General features: G+C 45.2%; 1 long non-coding RNA gene across 1 annotated transcript in view; it reads left to right on the top strand.

Moving 5' to 3' along the window:
• LOC125028153 overlaps nt 1-11,695 on the top strand; it is a 37,515-nt gene extending 25,820 nt beyond the window's left edge. The window contains exon 3 of the long non-coding RNA XR_007115094.1: nt 11,495-11,695. This is a non-coding gene — a long non-coding RNA (uncharacterized LOC125028153). The remainder of the gene's footprint in view (nt 1-11,494) is intronic.
• The last annotated feature ends 2,786 nt before the right edge of the window (nt 11,696-14,481 follow it).

The raw sequence follows: 14,481 nt of genomic DNA, 5'->3' as shown, positions 1-14,481 counted from the left end.
TCACCCTTACAGTCAAATAAAGCAGCGGAAGAGGACCGGCCGGCACCGAACTCGACCATCGCCCGGCACACATCACAGGCCATTTAGCTAACACACCTATCGGGGAGGTCATCAGCTGGGCTCTTTCGCCACGTTCTCCTCCTTCGGGTTCCTGTGTTGGCCGTTATCAGCTCCTTTTGCGTCGGGAAGGCTCGGCTTGGCCTCGTTCGCCTCCTTCGGCTTCTTGAGGGTCGATCGCTGTGCTCCTCGTAATCAACTCGTCGGCGAGATGACTTGCCTTTGGCCTCCGTCGCCTGCGGGTTCCTTCACCGGTCGTAATCATCTCCCGGGGCGTCGAAATGGTTGGACTTGGCCTCCTTGGCCCCCTTGGCCTCCTTCAGCTTCCCACGCCGTTCGCAGTCATCGCCATAAGGGTCGAGATGTCTGCTTCCTTCGCATCCTCAACTTTGTGTTTCCTGCAGCGAGCTCAATCTTCTTCAGGAGCATCGAGATATTCCCCTTCCTTCGCCGGCTTCTTCACATCCGCACGCCTCCTTCAGCTCCTTCAGCTCCCGTCGTCCGTCAGCAAGCAAGCAAGCAAGGCAAACACTTCCCTCCAGGAGCTCTTGAGACGCCTCGACCCGGCCGACGCCTCCCCGTTGGCCAGCGAGGAGTGTGTGCCGAGTTTTCTGCCTCGTTACAACCTGAAGGGGCCGGGATCATTCATGAATATTCACCGCGCCGGGGCCGGGAGCTCGGAGCGACGTGGTGCGAGAGCTCTGATGCAGCCGGAGATAAATAAAGGGGAGGAATGGCGCTAGGAGGTCGCGGGGACTGGGCGCTCGATGGGGCGCGAGCTGGCGGAGCTGCGGTGGGAGGCGCGGATTTCCTCGTTGCTGTTATCGTCGTCGTCGTCATTATTCTCATCATGATTGTCATTATCTGTATTGTCATGATTATCAATACCATTATCATCATCATCGTCACTGTCATTATCATTATCGTCATCACTGTTGATGGTGATGATTGTTTTATTCCTATCATTATATATATATATATGTATATATTTGTATATACACACACACACACACACACACACACACACACACACACACACACACACACACACACACACATATATATATATATATATATATGAATAATACTAGTTTTGATTGTGATCGTTGTCATTCAAAAAATATAATCACTATATTCAACGATGGTTATACAATAATGACTATGAATTATTGATGGTTGTTATTACTGCCATTAGCGATATGGGTATCACTGCTACTGTTATTACCATTATCATTATTCTGGTATAATAAACCACAGAAAAAAATACTTATACCAATGTTTTACCCAAACAAGTCTCAATTTCACACGAACCCATACAATAGATTTTCACAACAATTATTTCCCATCTATCGACAGTGTGGATCTTGGACAGGTAAGAAATGATTCATATATATGTAAATAAGCATTCTAAATGGTAATTCAGCCCCAAACCACCAGGTGGTGTGTGTGTATAGCGGGTACTGGATGGTGGACAAATTTGTCGGTTTTTTGCCCAAGTGGAGAATCCGTTACTTAAAGGTGACGACTGTTAAAGACATCGTGGTTTAGAAGTCTTGTGCTTTTTTTTTTTCTTTTTTTTTTGAGAATGCTGGTGTTTATTCTGCTCTGATTTGTTGTTTTTGGGGTGAATGGAATTTTATTATAATGATTTATTTAGTTAGTTTATTTATATTATTGTTATTTTCCTTTCTTTTTTTCCCTGTTTGGTTTCGATTTAAGAGGTGAGAAAGAAGGAAGGGAGATTAGAATTAAAAGAAGAAGAAGTAAAGGGGAAAAGAGGAGACGAGAAGAAACAAAAAAATGACAAAAAAAAAAAAAAAAACACGGGAAAATGAACAAGAACGAGACCTCAAAGAATCCTCACAAACAATTATCCTATTCCTCCGCGCCCACACACCTCCTCCATCCCCTCTCGATCGAAGGAAACTCTTTTTTTCCCCCCTCCTTTTTTTCCCTCATGGATTCCCCAGCGTGTCCTTTAGCCGTCGCTTTCGCCTCCTCGCGTGGGGTCCCGAGCGTCACAATGAGTAACAGTGCACGCTCATTGTCCGGCGCTTCTACTTAGGGTCGTACACCTGCCCCGAGAGGACTTATGGGCGCATTGTGAGGGCGCCTTTGATTTCGGAGGTGTTAAGGTGTGAAATGTACATGGCGAGCTTTTCTCTTGTCGTCTATGCCTTATGGGGCTGATTCTTTCTGTCTCTTTCTCTCTTTTTTTTTCTCTCTCTCTTTCTCTCTTTCTCTCTCTTTCTCTCTTTCTCTCTCTCTTTCTTTCTCTCTCTCTTTTCTCTCTCTCTCTCTTTTCTCTCTCTCTCTCTCTCTCTCTCTCTCTCTCTCTCTCTCTCTCTCTCTCTCTCTCTCTCTCTCTCTCTCTCTCTCTCTCTCTCTCTCTCTCTCTCGCTTCTCGTTCTTTATTCTTTTGGTTTCGTCTGATTGTTTCTGTGCGTGTGTGTCTGTCTTTTTCTCTTTACATGTGTGTATGCGTAAGTGCGCGCACGAATGTATATATGCTTGTCTGTATGTATGTATGTATGTATGTATGTATATATGTATGTATGTATGTATGTATGTATGTATGTATATATGTATGTTTGTATGTATGTGTGTGTGTGTTTGTGTATATGTGCTTGTATGTATTTTGTGTGCATATATGTATTATGTATGCATGTATGTATGTATATAGTATATGAGTGAGTGTATGTTATTTCCCCCCTACCCCCCCTCCTCATCCTCCGGACGCCCCATGCCATTGAACCTCCCGCATTATTACCATAACCCCCCCCCCCCTCCCGAATTCACCTCCACCCTAACAACCTCCCGATTTTCCCATCATTACGCACTGATTCTCACCATCGCATACTCACGTTGAATAATAAGGAATATTCCCCCATCTCAAGAAGACCCGCGCGCCGACCCTGTCCTCGCTTTTGCCTCGCTTGCTTCTCGTCGCTTCGGTGTCGCTCTTGTTTCCTGCTTCGTGTGTCGTGGATACACTGTTTTTTATTATTGGTATTATTTTTTGTATTGTTTTTTATTATTTATTTATTTATGTATTTATTTATTTAGGATTTGAATTTACGAGTCATTAATTCTAGAGTCAAGGTTAAGGGTTTGGGATTCAGGATTCAGTACAGTCGTCGGGGGTCAGGACTCAGAACACGGGTTTCAGGACTCAAGGGCTCAGTTGTCAGGACTCAGGACTCAGGATTTTGGCACTCAGGTCTCGTGAAAGAGGACTTAGCACTCTGAACTAAAGACTCAATACTCAGGAACGAAGCCCTTAGGACTCGTCGGGACTCCAAGCTAGCAGGACTCGCCCTTTCTCATCCTCGACGACAAAGGAGGATCGGTTGTCCTTCACGCGTCCTCCTCGACTCCTTCGGTCCATGTAATCACGGACTCTTAATCGTCGGGTTAAATTTTACTTAAAAAAAAAGTCATTTATTTTTTTATTTCATTCCCCTTATTTTTTTATTTTTATTTTTTTATACGTGCCTTAAGTAATTCCCCGCAACCGCTTTATTATGTTTATCTACAATTTTTATTGTTCTTATTGTTGCTTATCTTCTGTTGTTGTTTTTTTCATCTTATACCGAATTAAAGCCAAGATTTAAATAATAAAAAAATAATAATAAATAAATAAATAAAAAAATAAAAAAAATTGTGATACGTTACAGATACCAAAGGATAAGAATCTAATGGCGAGGCTGTTAAGATTTTAACAAAAATCGTCTTATGCTTATTATCTTCAGCGGAGATGCTAAAGATAACACAAAGAAAACGTAAATAAAACAGAGAAAAGATAATAGATAACGATAAAACACAAAATAAATTAGAATATAATAAAAGGCCCAAATCGTCCAGGGGTCTTTATTGATACGCCTTTTATTTTAATGACTAGCAATCATCATACATAATGGAGAAGAAGAAGAAGAACCAAAATCCCCTATTTAATTTTTTTCTTATCCTCTCTCTCTCTCTCTCTCTCTCTCTCTCTCTCTCTCTCTCTCTCTCTCTCTCTCTCTCTCTCTCTCTCTCTCTCTCTCTCTCTGTCTCTCTCTGTCTCTCTCTCTCTCTCTCTCTCTCTCTCTCTCTCTCTCTCTCTCTCTCTCTCTCTCTCTCTCTCTCTCTCTCTCTCTCCCCTCTCTCTCTCTCTCTCTCTCTCTCTCTCTCTCTCTCTCTCTCTCTCTCTCTCTCTCTTTCTCTCCCTCTCTTTCTTTCTCTCACTCTCTCTCTCTCTCTCTCTCTCTCTCTCTCTCTCTCTCTCTCTCTTTCTTTCTTTCTCTCTTTCTTTCTCTCTATTTCTCTCTCTCTCTCTCTCTCTCTCTCTCTCTCTCTCTCTCTCTCTCTCTCTCTCTCTCTCTCTCTCTCTCTCTCTCTCTCTCTCCCTCTCTCTCTCTCTCCCCTTTTTCTTTAATAGCCTTCCCTTTCTTTTCATCGGGCCATTCTCTCGTAGCTCCTCAGGAACATCCTTGGTGAGATCCTTTGAAAAAAAAGGTTTAATGAAGGGGAAGGAATTTGAAGAAAAAGTGTAAAGTATAATGAATTTGTAAATTTGAATAAAAAAGGACAGTTTAAAAGAAGAAATGTAGAAGGTTTAAGAATAATAGTATAATATAATATTATATGAAATAAAGTATAATAGATTTATAGATTTAAAGAATAATAATGAATAAATGTATGAAAAAGGAAGGTATGAAGGAGAAATTTAAAGATATAATGAACTGATGAATTTAGATAAAAGGCACAAAGAAAGAGAAGAAATAAAGAAGGTACAAAAAGACGGTATAAATAACTGCCGTCGTGTGGGGGGGAGGAGGGGGGAGCATGGGGCGCCCGGGGGAGAACAGGCTTAGGATCCCACAGGACAATATAAATTCCACAGACCAATTCTAATGCTGTGCTTAGGAGGTGCTCTAACCCATCCTCCCTTCTCCTGCCTCTCCTCCTTCTCCTTCTTCTTTTCCTTCTCCTTCTTTTCCTTCTGCTTCTTCTTTTCCTTCTTCTTCTTTTCCTCCTCCTATTCCTTCTTCTTCTCCCTCCGTCTCCCTCCCTACTTCTTTGCCTTCTATTACCCCATTTTCACCCACTTTTTATGTGTGTGTGTGTGTGTGTGTGTGTGTGTGTGTGTGTGTGTGTGTGTGTGTGTGTGTGTGTGTGTGTGTGTGTGTGTGTGTTTTAATCCCTTATTTCTATTTTTGCGTGTATATATATGTAAATGCGTTCTTTTGTGCATCCCTCTCCCTCTGCCTCTCTCTCTCTCTCTCTCTCTCTCTCTCTCTCTCTCTCTCTCTCTCTCTCTCTCTCTCTCTCTCTCTCTCTCTCTCTCTCTCTCTCTCTCCCTCTCTCCCTCTCCTTCTCCCTCTCCCATTACCTCAACCCACATCCTTTTATTATCTCTCTCTGTCTGAGTTTATGCGCCGAATTCGTGGTCAAGTCCTTGCCGTAATATAATGTGCGGTCCCGCGATGGTGGCCGGTCAAATGACCCTCAGGTCTCTTCCCAAAAATCCCTCTCGAAAGGTCTCTCTCATAATGTTACTCTCCAAAGGTGTCCTCAGAAAAGTCTCTCTCCAGAGGTTTCGTCTCTAAAGTCTCTCCCCTAAGGCCTCTCTCCCCAAAGGTCTCTCCTGAAAGTTTTCTCTCCTGAAAGGATTCTCCCTAGTTTTTTTTTTTTTTTCCCCTCGAGGTCATCCGCTAAGAGTTTCTCCCCAACGTCTCTTCCCAAAGGTCTTTCCCAAAAGGTCTCTCGTGAGGTATGCTCTTGTCATGGTCTCTTCTCGTCATTTTCGGTCTTTACAGGGGACCGACGGGGGCACAAAAGACTACAGAAGGGGTTGAGATCCTATCCCCCCCCGCCCCCCGTTTGTCGGCGGTTCTTACGGTGATAATGAGGGAGACGGGTGGGAGTGGGGGTGGGGTGAGGGTGGGGTGGTGGAGAGGGGGCAGAGGGATTGCGATTATGGGGTAGGGGAAGGGTAGGGAGAGAAGGGGGGGGGGGGGTTATAAAGGAGATGAGAAGGGAAAGGGTAGAACACAGTGACGAGAGGAAAGGGAAAGAGGGGGCGCGCAGGAAATCCATGTGGGTGTTCTCATGTCGTAGGTGTAGGCGGGTGGGGGGTGAGGGAAGGGTTGAGTAGGGTTATTTTTGAGGGAAAGGATAGAAACTGAGTTGGTCGGGGTGAGGTGCAGAAGATGGAGGAGAAAGGTAGATGCATTGGTGGATTTGTCTCTGCCTGTCTGTCTCTGTTTTTGACTGTCTCTGTTTCTCCCTCCCTCGCTTTCGCTGTCCCTCGCTCGCTCTCCGCCCTCTCTCTCCCTCTCCCTCTCCCTCCCTCTTCCTCTCCCTCCTTCCCTCCTTCCTTCCCACTCTCATCCATTCCATATTCCGAGATTACATTTCAATCCCATTTCAACCCTCTCATTCATTCGCAAATGACGGTAACAAATAATCTTCTACTACACTTAACAAAAGACCCAGTCTACCTTTATCATTAATCTAACTTGATTGAAAAAAATAGTCGATTAAGCCAGTTTTCCTAATTTGTAATATTTTACTGTTCCCAAGAACGGTTTCTTCGGTAGGCCTAAGAAAAAAAGAAAAAAAGAGAGAAAAAAGATAAAAAAGAAAAAGCGGGTTATATATTTTTTTCTTGAGGATTTGTGAGGGTTATTAAGCAGTCGGTAGTGAATCAGCAGACATTCCTCCTCGATTTCTCTTGCTCTTACCAGACCTCGTAGGCTGATGACGTGTTGAGGCGTCGGGGAGTGTGTGTGTGTGTGTGTGTGTGTGTGTGTGTGTGTGTGTGTGTGTGTGTGTGTGTGTGTGTGTGTGTGTGTTTGTGTATGTGTGTGTGTGTGTGAACAGGGAGAGGGAGAAGGAGAAGTAGAGGGAGAGGGAGAGAGAGAGGGAGAGGGAGAGGGAGAGGGAGAGGAATAAGGAGATGGTGATGGAGATGGAGAAAAAGATAGATATAGAGATAGAGAGTGTGATTTCTAAATATCATTTCTCACTGTATATTAGCTCTCTCTCCCTCTCCCCCTCCCCCTTCCCCTCCCCCTCCCCCTCCCCCATCCCTCTCCCTCTCGCCCTCTCCCACATAAACGCACACACCCACTCACTCACTCACTCGCCCTCCTGTGTGCGTATGTGTATAATCCCTCACCCCGTTCTCACTCCCATAGAAAGGGGATCCTCAAATCGGGGAAAATCCGCCATAAAATGATTAAAGTCGCAGGTAAAGGACGAAGAGGAGAGATAATTGGGATTCCCGCCGCGCGCTCCCGACTACAATCACAGCCTACGCGCGAGAGAGAGAAAGAGGGGGGGGGGGGGGGGGGGGGGGGGGGGGGGGAGGACAGTCGGTCGGCGGGCGTCGACGTGAGCGTGGAAAATCGCGGTTGATTTCCGTCGTTTCTCAAGTGTGGGTTTGTCTCTCGAAGCTTGGAGTATGGAGTAATTTTTTTTTATGTTTTTTTTCTTTTGAGTGTCTTAATTCTTCTTTCTTCTGCTTGTTTTTATTTTTGTTCTTGCTCTTCTTGTTCTTTCTTTTTCTTCTTCTTTCTTTTTCTTCTTCTATCTTCTTCTTCTTCTCCCTCTTCTTCTTCTTCTTCTTCTTCTTCTTCTTCTTCTTCTATTGCTCCTTTTTATTTTTATTTTTTATCATTGTTTGTTCCCTCCTCTTATTCCTCTCTTTTTAGTTTAGATTTTTTTTCTGATGCTTTGTCTTTTTCTGGTCTTACTATTATCTTACCTTTCCCTTTTCACAGTTCTACTCATCCTCTTTCACCCTGGTCTTTCTCCTTCCCCACTCACTCCTCTTCCAATAACTTTATTCTTCCTTCTTATCTTCGCCTATTCTCTTCGCATTCTATTTTCCTTCTCTTCTTCCTCTTCCTCTTCCTTCACCATCTCTTCCTTTCTCCTTCACCTTCACCCCTCTCTACCACCACCATCTGCTCCTCCTCCTCCTCCTCTACCTCCACCTCCCCCACCTCCACCTCCTCCTCCTCCTCCTCCACCTCCTCCTCCTCCTCCTCCTCCTCCTCCTCCTCCTCCTCCTCCTCCTCCTCCTCCTCCTCCTCCTCCTCCACCTCCTTCACCACCTCCTTCACCTCCTCCTCCACCTCCTCCTCCACCACCTCCTCCTCCTCCTCCTCCTCCTCCTCTTCCTCTTCCTCTTCCTCCACCACCTCCTCCTCCTCCTCCTCCTCCTCCTCCTCCTCCTCCTCCTCCTCCTCCACCTCCACCTCCTCCATCTCCTCCACCTCCTCCACCACCTCTTCCTCCTCCTCCTCCATATTCTGTTCCATCTCCCAACCGCTTCATCCCCCCCCCCCAACCTATCCCCTCCCACTTCCTCCCTAAATAACACATGACTGGTAACAATAGTTTCCTAATTGTTAATTGTGACGGAGGTCTTCGAATATTACTTACACCTCGGTCATTATAGTGTAGCACGGTAATGGTCCCCTGATTCGCTATTGTGTATATGTCATGTTGCAAAGCGGCCGATGGCAATGATGATGTGAGAGCCGGGATGGGATGTTGCAAGTGAACCGCGTTATGATCTGTTGGTGGGTAAAAAAGAGGGAGGGTGAGGGGTGAGGGTAGGGGTGAGGGTGAGGGGGAAGGTGGGGGGGAGGGGGAGGGGGAAGGGATGGTTAGGGGTAAGAGTGAGGGGGAAAGGGTAGGGGGAGGGGAGGGTTAGGGGTAAGAGTGAGGGGCAGGGGGAGGGAGAAGGGGAGGGTATGGGTAAGGGTAAGGGTGAGAGTGAGAAAAAGAGAGAATGAGGAGATGGTAAGGGCGAGGGAGAGAGTGAGGAGGTGAAGACCAGAATGAAGTTAAGAAAAAAAGGAAAAGGGAAACTACTGGAAAAAGAAAGAAAACTCGAGAGATAAATATACAAACGTTAAAAGAGAAATCGAGAGAGAGGAAAAAATCCAGGAAAGAGAGAGGAAAAATAAAGCATCGATCGTAAACAAACATAAAGAAGAAGAAAAAGAAAAACAGAAAAAGAAGAAGAAAAGTAAAACAGAAAAAGAAGAAGAAAAATAAAAAAACTGAACAGCGATCATATAAAACTCCTTTTGACTCGACATTAGACTTTAATTACAGCGTCAAGGTGGTCGAATAATGATCACGTCGACAGTAATTTGCTCTTTCAATTTTGAGAGCTGCATCGCCATATTTTTTACCCTCTTTTCTTTTCTCTCTTTATTCCTCGCTTCGCTCTAACTGGATTACTTGCTAATGACGATATTTATATGCTTGCGCTAGTAATTTTTGTTTCTTTTAGGTTGGCGAGAAGGCTACTGGGCGTGTACAGGGCGGTTGTGCGTCTCTCTTGCACGGGCGAATGTACAGGGGGCATGAATGTAAATAGTTGGATTTATTTTCGTGCATATAATTCAATAAGATGAGAAATGATATTTGCAACATGAGTTGTGACAGTCGCTTGATTTATGAATTTCGAAAGCGGGCGAAGAATAGTAATGAAGTTGAATGTAATGGTTATAAATGGTTCTTTAACTTCTATTTCGTATACTGTTGCGGTAGCTGGTTTATTTCGTAGGCAATCTCAATGCTAAAGTAGATAGCGAATGTATTATATCAACATGTATGTATATTTATTCTAGTAGGTTAGGGAGCTACATATATAATCTGGCGTTATTTACATACGCTCGGTGACTTCCCTGCGTTGAGTGGTTGCTACCGGGTTTGCTGTTTTATTAACAAGGGTTTTTTTCCCCTTTTTCTATTTCTGTCTTTCTCTCTTCTCTTTATTTTCTTGCTTTCGCTTTCTATTTCTCTATTTTTGTTTTTTTTTATCTCTCTCTCCTTTCTCCCTCCCTTCCTTCCTTCCTTCCTTCCTTCCTTCCTTCCTTCCTTCTCTCCTCCCATTCGGCTTTTCTCCCTTTCTCCCTTTCTCTCTCTCTCTCTCTCTCTCTCTCTCTCTCTCTCTCTCTCTCTCTCTCTCTCTCTCTCTCTCTCTCTCTCTCTCTCTGTCTCTCTTTCATTCCAGTGTAACGCGTGTATGTAGTCGTGCGTGTGTTTGTATGTGTGCATGTGTGTGCGCATTCCTGTATGTATATTTCCCCCTCATGCTGTGTGTTATCGCCTTATGCCCTCTCTCTCTTCTCCCAAGGTCTCTGTAGCATCTCCCAGTCTCACGCAGTACTCCCCCCTTCGCCGTGGACCCCCTCGTGCCTTCAGGACATGAATTCATTAGTCCTCCCCCTCCCCCTTTTCCCCCACCCTCTACCCACTACACTTCCACACTCCGCCCTCTCCCTTCACCCTTCTGCCTATTCCCTTCTCCCTCTCTTCCCCCTCTCCTCTTCTCCCTCTGCCCTCACCACTCTCTCCTCTCTCTCTTGCTCTTCCCTTCTTCCTTTGCCATCCCCTCTCCCCTCTCTCTTCTCCCTCTGATCTCCACCTCTCCCCTCTCTCTCTCTCTTCCCTTCTCCTTTTGCCCTCCGCCTCTTCCCTCTCTCTCTCTCTTTCCTCCCTCCCCGCCTCTCTTCCCTTCTCCCTTTGCCCTCTCTCCCCCTCCCCTTCCCCCCTCTCTTCCTTTCTCCCTCCCCCTCCCCCCATTCCGGCTCTCTCCTCCGCTAATTTACCAACCGCACTCGCCCAGTACCACGTTAGTTCAGCGCAACATTTGCTTGACATGACAGTTGTTCAGAATGTTCAAAATCTTACACGTGTTCAGAGTAATATTTATATTAAGGGGGTTTCTACTACCCCCCCCTCCCCCCTCAAGTAGTAGATATACGAGACTTGTTTGTGAATATATCAAGTGTGTGTATGTATGTGTACGTGTGTGTGTATTCATTTAGAAGTCGTCCGCTTTGTAGCAGACCGAAGAATTTAGAGCCTGGCAAAGATTTTTATTTTTTATTTTTTTATTTGTTTTAATTATCCTTTGTTATTGTTATTTGTTTAGTTGTTTTAGTGTTTTATATGAGGATCGATTTGCTTGTATATGTTATTTTACTTTGCTTGAACTGTGTATTTTGTTTGGGCTTGTGAAAGCATGTGTACTGTGTCGGGTTTGCGTGTAAATTGCCTGACAGATGTGAAGCCGCTTGTCAGAGAATGATAAATAATACACGCGCTGGACCCTTCATCTTTTTTTTCTCTTCCTCTTTTTCGCCCGACATATTTTCCCGTGATTATCGCCATCCAAAAGGGTCATCCGCACAGCCTCTTTACGGCGCTACCTGGGAGAGTTAATTGTTAGGGTAATTTAGGTCTTAATTACCCACTAGGTCATTTTACATCTGTTAACCCCAGAAGCTGTACTCTTCAACGTCCGTTTTCTTTTGTGTTCGAAATGAAGGGTATCTACTCAAGAAAAAATATTCTTTTTTGTTTGTTTTATATTTTATATGGATCTTGTGATGCTGATGTATTTTTTTTTCTTCTGTTTCAGGTAATGTGGTAAAATTTGGGAGGCTGTCTGCAGTGGTGAGTGTACAGAAAGGAAAGTTTTTCATTAAGTTGAGCTTGAAGACAAATTGTATAGCACTCGCTTGGGTCCAGAAGCCTTGATAGACACTGCGGTGGCATTTTCTGTAATGGGTATTTCTTACCAGATATGCATACACATGTGTGTTTGTGTAGGTATGACTGAACTGTTTACGTCTTTGTGTGATTCTCATTCTCTCTCTCTCCCTCTCCCTCTCTCTTCCTCCCTCCCTCCCTCCCTCCCTCCCTCCCTCCCTCCCTCCCTCCCACCCCCCCCCCTCTCTCTCTCTCTCTCTCTCTCTCTCTCTCTCTCTCTCTCTCTCTCTCTCTCTCTCTCTCTCTCTCTCTCTCTCTCTCTCCCCCTCTCCCTCTCCCTCTCCATCCCTCCCTCCCTCCCTCCCTCCCTCCCTCCCTCCCCTTCCTTGTCCTATCAACCTGCCAACATAGATCGACCTTACACAACCCACAACGACCAGCTGTCAGTCCGCGTCACATTCCCATCAACAGCAGCTTATAAGCCACGTAGAAACAAGATGCAAGTCGCAGTAATCGGAACATGCTGTTTACATGTTCCGGACGAGGACTTCGGTCGTGATGAAATTGGTGATGGGAATCGCAGTGCTTTAGACAGTCGGACGTGTGTGGTGGGTGCTCATGGGGTGAGGGAAGGGTGGGGACGGTGGGGATGGGGATGGTGGGGATGAGGCTTGGGATGGGGATAGGGGTGGGAATGATGGGGATGATGGTGGAGATGGGATGATGACGATGTGATAATGGTGGTGATGGTGATCGTGCTGGTGATGATGGGGAGGACTGAACCGGCAGAGCTAAAGGGAAGAGGCGAAGGGGGTTTGATTAGATATCAAGGATATTACTAGAACACCATCACGAATGGGCACACGGTCACACTCGCTCTCGCTCTCTCTCTCTCTCTCTCTCTCTCTCTCTCTCTCTCTCTCTCTCTCTCTCTCTCTCTCTCTCTCTCTCTCTCACTCACTCACTCACTCACTCACTCACTCACTCACACACACACACACAAACAAATACACACAAACATACACACACACCCGCATTCCCCACCCCTTCCTACCCACTCACTCACACATGCACACACAGGTGAACCGGATCACAGGTCAAGTGCACTGCATTATTCAAGGCAAAAGAAAGCATTACAGCCCCCCCCCCCCCTCCGCAGTCGGTGGTCGAGCGAGCGAAGGCAAGGGGCCAGGGGAGAAGGGGATAGGGAAGGGGCAGGGAAGGGGAAGGGGAGAGGGAAGGGGCAGGGAAGGGGAAGGGGCAGGGGCAGGGGGAAGGGAAGGGTGAGAGTGGGAAGTGGGTAATGAGAAGAGAAAGAAAGGAATAAGGGACGAAAGGAAGAGAAGGCGAGAAGAATCTTGAGGGGAAAGAAAAGAGAGAGAGAGAGAGATAGAGAGAGAGAGAGAGAGAGAGAGAGAGAGAGAGAGAGGGAGAGAGAGAGAGAGAGAGAGAGACGGGCGCAGGCATGATGTGCGGCCTGGCTTGTGTGTGAAGGAACAATGGCTGCGACCTGTCACACGAGGCTGTAAACTCACTGCTTACTTCACCGCGAGCAAATTGCTTGTGTATTCTGTAGGGGCGAAGGAAATCGGCGAAGTGAAGTGGTGCGTGTGGGGGGGGGGGGGTAGGAGGGGTATTGGTGGGGGGGTTGGAAGAGGAGAAGGGGGTTCTGTGTGCGTGAGTGTGTATGTTTTGTGTTTTTCTTGCGTGGGTGAGAGAGAAATGAGAACAAAAAGCAGGAGAAAGAAAGAGAAGAAGGAGAAGGAGAAAAAGTTGGAGAATGAAGGGTCAGAGGCAAAGGTAGATTGGATGGTCGAGGGAAGCGGGGAACGGGAGAGAGGAAAAGAGAATTAAAGATTAACAAAAAGAAAAAAACTCCACATACAAAGCCTATCGATAATTTACTTTGCCATTCAAAGACTCCGTCAAGGCGTGACCGTATTTGTCTAACCAGTCTCACAAAGAGCGAAAGAGTGACATTTTCCCAAGGTGCGTTCCGGTCGATAAGTCTTAGCCGAAGGGACTTTCTGTAGACTGTCATTAGACTGGTATTAGACTGTTCCGTTAAGGAGCCATCCCATACAACGGCTGTTTTGGCCTCCCTATAACAGTCATTTACATAATTGCCGACTGAGTACCTTGAAAATTATTCGATATTTTTTTTTTAAAAATAGTTTTTTTTTTTGTTTTATAAGTATATTTTTTTATTATCTGAAGATTTATATCTCCGAAGGTTTTATTATCGTGAATTTAAGAGGTATGTGAAAGGTATGATATATATATGCAAATTTGAAAAAGAAAATTTCAAGTTCTTGGCGATTTTAATTTAGATTAACGTACGAGAAATATCGGTCGTGTTTATTCTTTGATATTAGCTTTTATGCTTGCGGGTTATGTATATATAAACTGCACATGGTAACCGTGCCTTTGTGTCTGTCTGTTTTATTTGTACATAGTCCTGTGTCTGTATATGTGTGCTTGTGTCTCTGCTTGAATGCGTGTGTACGTGGGTGAGTATTTAATGTAATGCGTTCGGTGCGTGCATACGTGTGTGTACATAATAAATGTATACGAATACCTGAGTGCTTGCTTTTCCTAACTACCTCGACCCAGAATCCAACAGGAATAGGTAAGAGACAACTGGTTCCTTGTTATCTAAATGTTATCTCATAGATTCGCCTTAATGGTAGTTTAAGTTAAGCATCCCGACAACGGCTTATATACATCGCGGTTAATGTATGTAAAACACATGTGTACGTATTATTCGATATTCCGATAAGCACATGGGGTGTCTAGAAGGGTCGGGGGCTTAGAATAGGTATGTTAAAGCAAGTGTGTTCTTGTTTTAGTAATGCCTTGTGCTTATATATCGTTTTGCGTTTGTTTGTTTCGTGGTTGTGGTGCCTACGTTTATTT

This window comes from Penaeus chinensis, chromosome 8, assembly GCF_019202785.1.
Source record: "Penaeus chinensis breed Huanghai No. 1 chromosome 8, ASM1920278v2, whole genome shotgun sequence".
NCBI lineage: Eukaryota > Metazoa > Arthropoda > Malacostraca > Decapoda > Penaeidae > Penaeus > Penaeus chinensis.
Note: the sequence above shows the minus strand (reverse complement) of the source record. Positions and strands in the feature narration are given on the sequence as shown.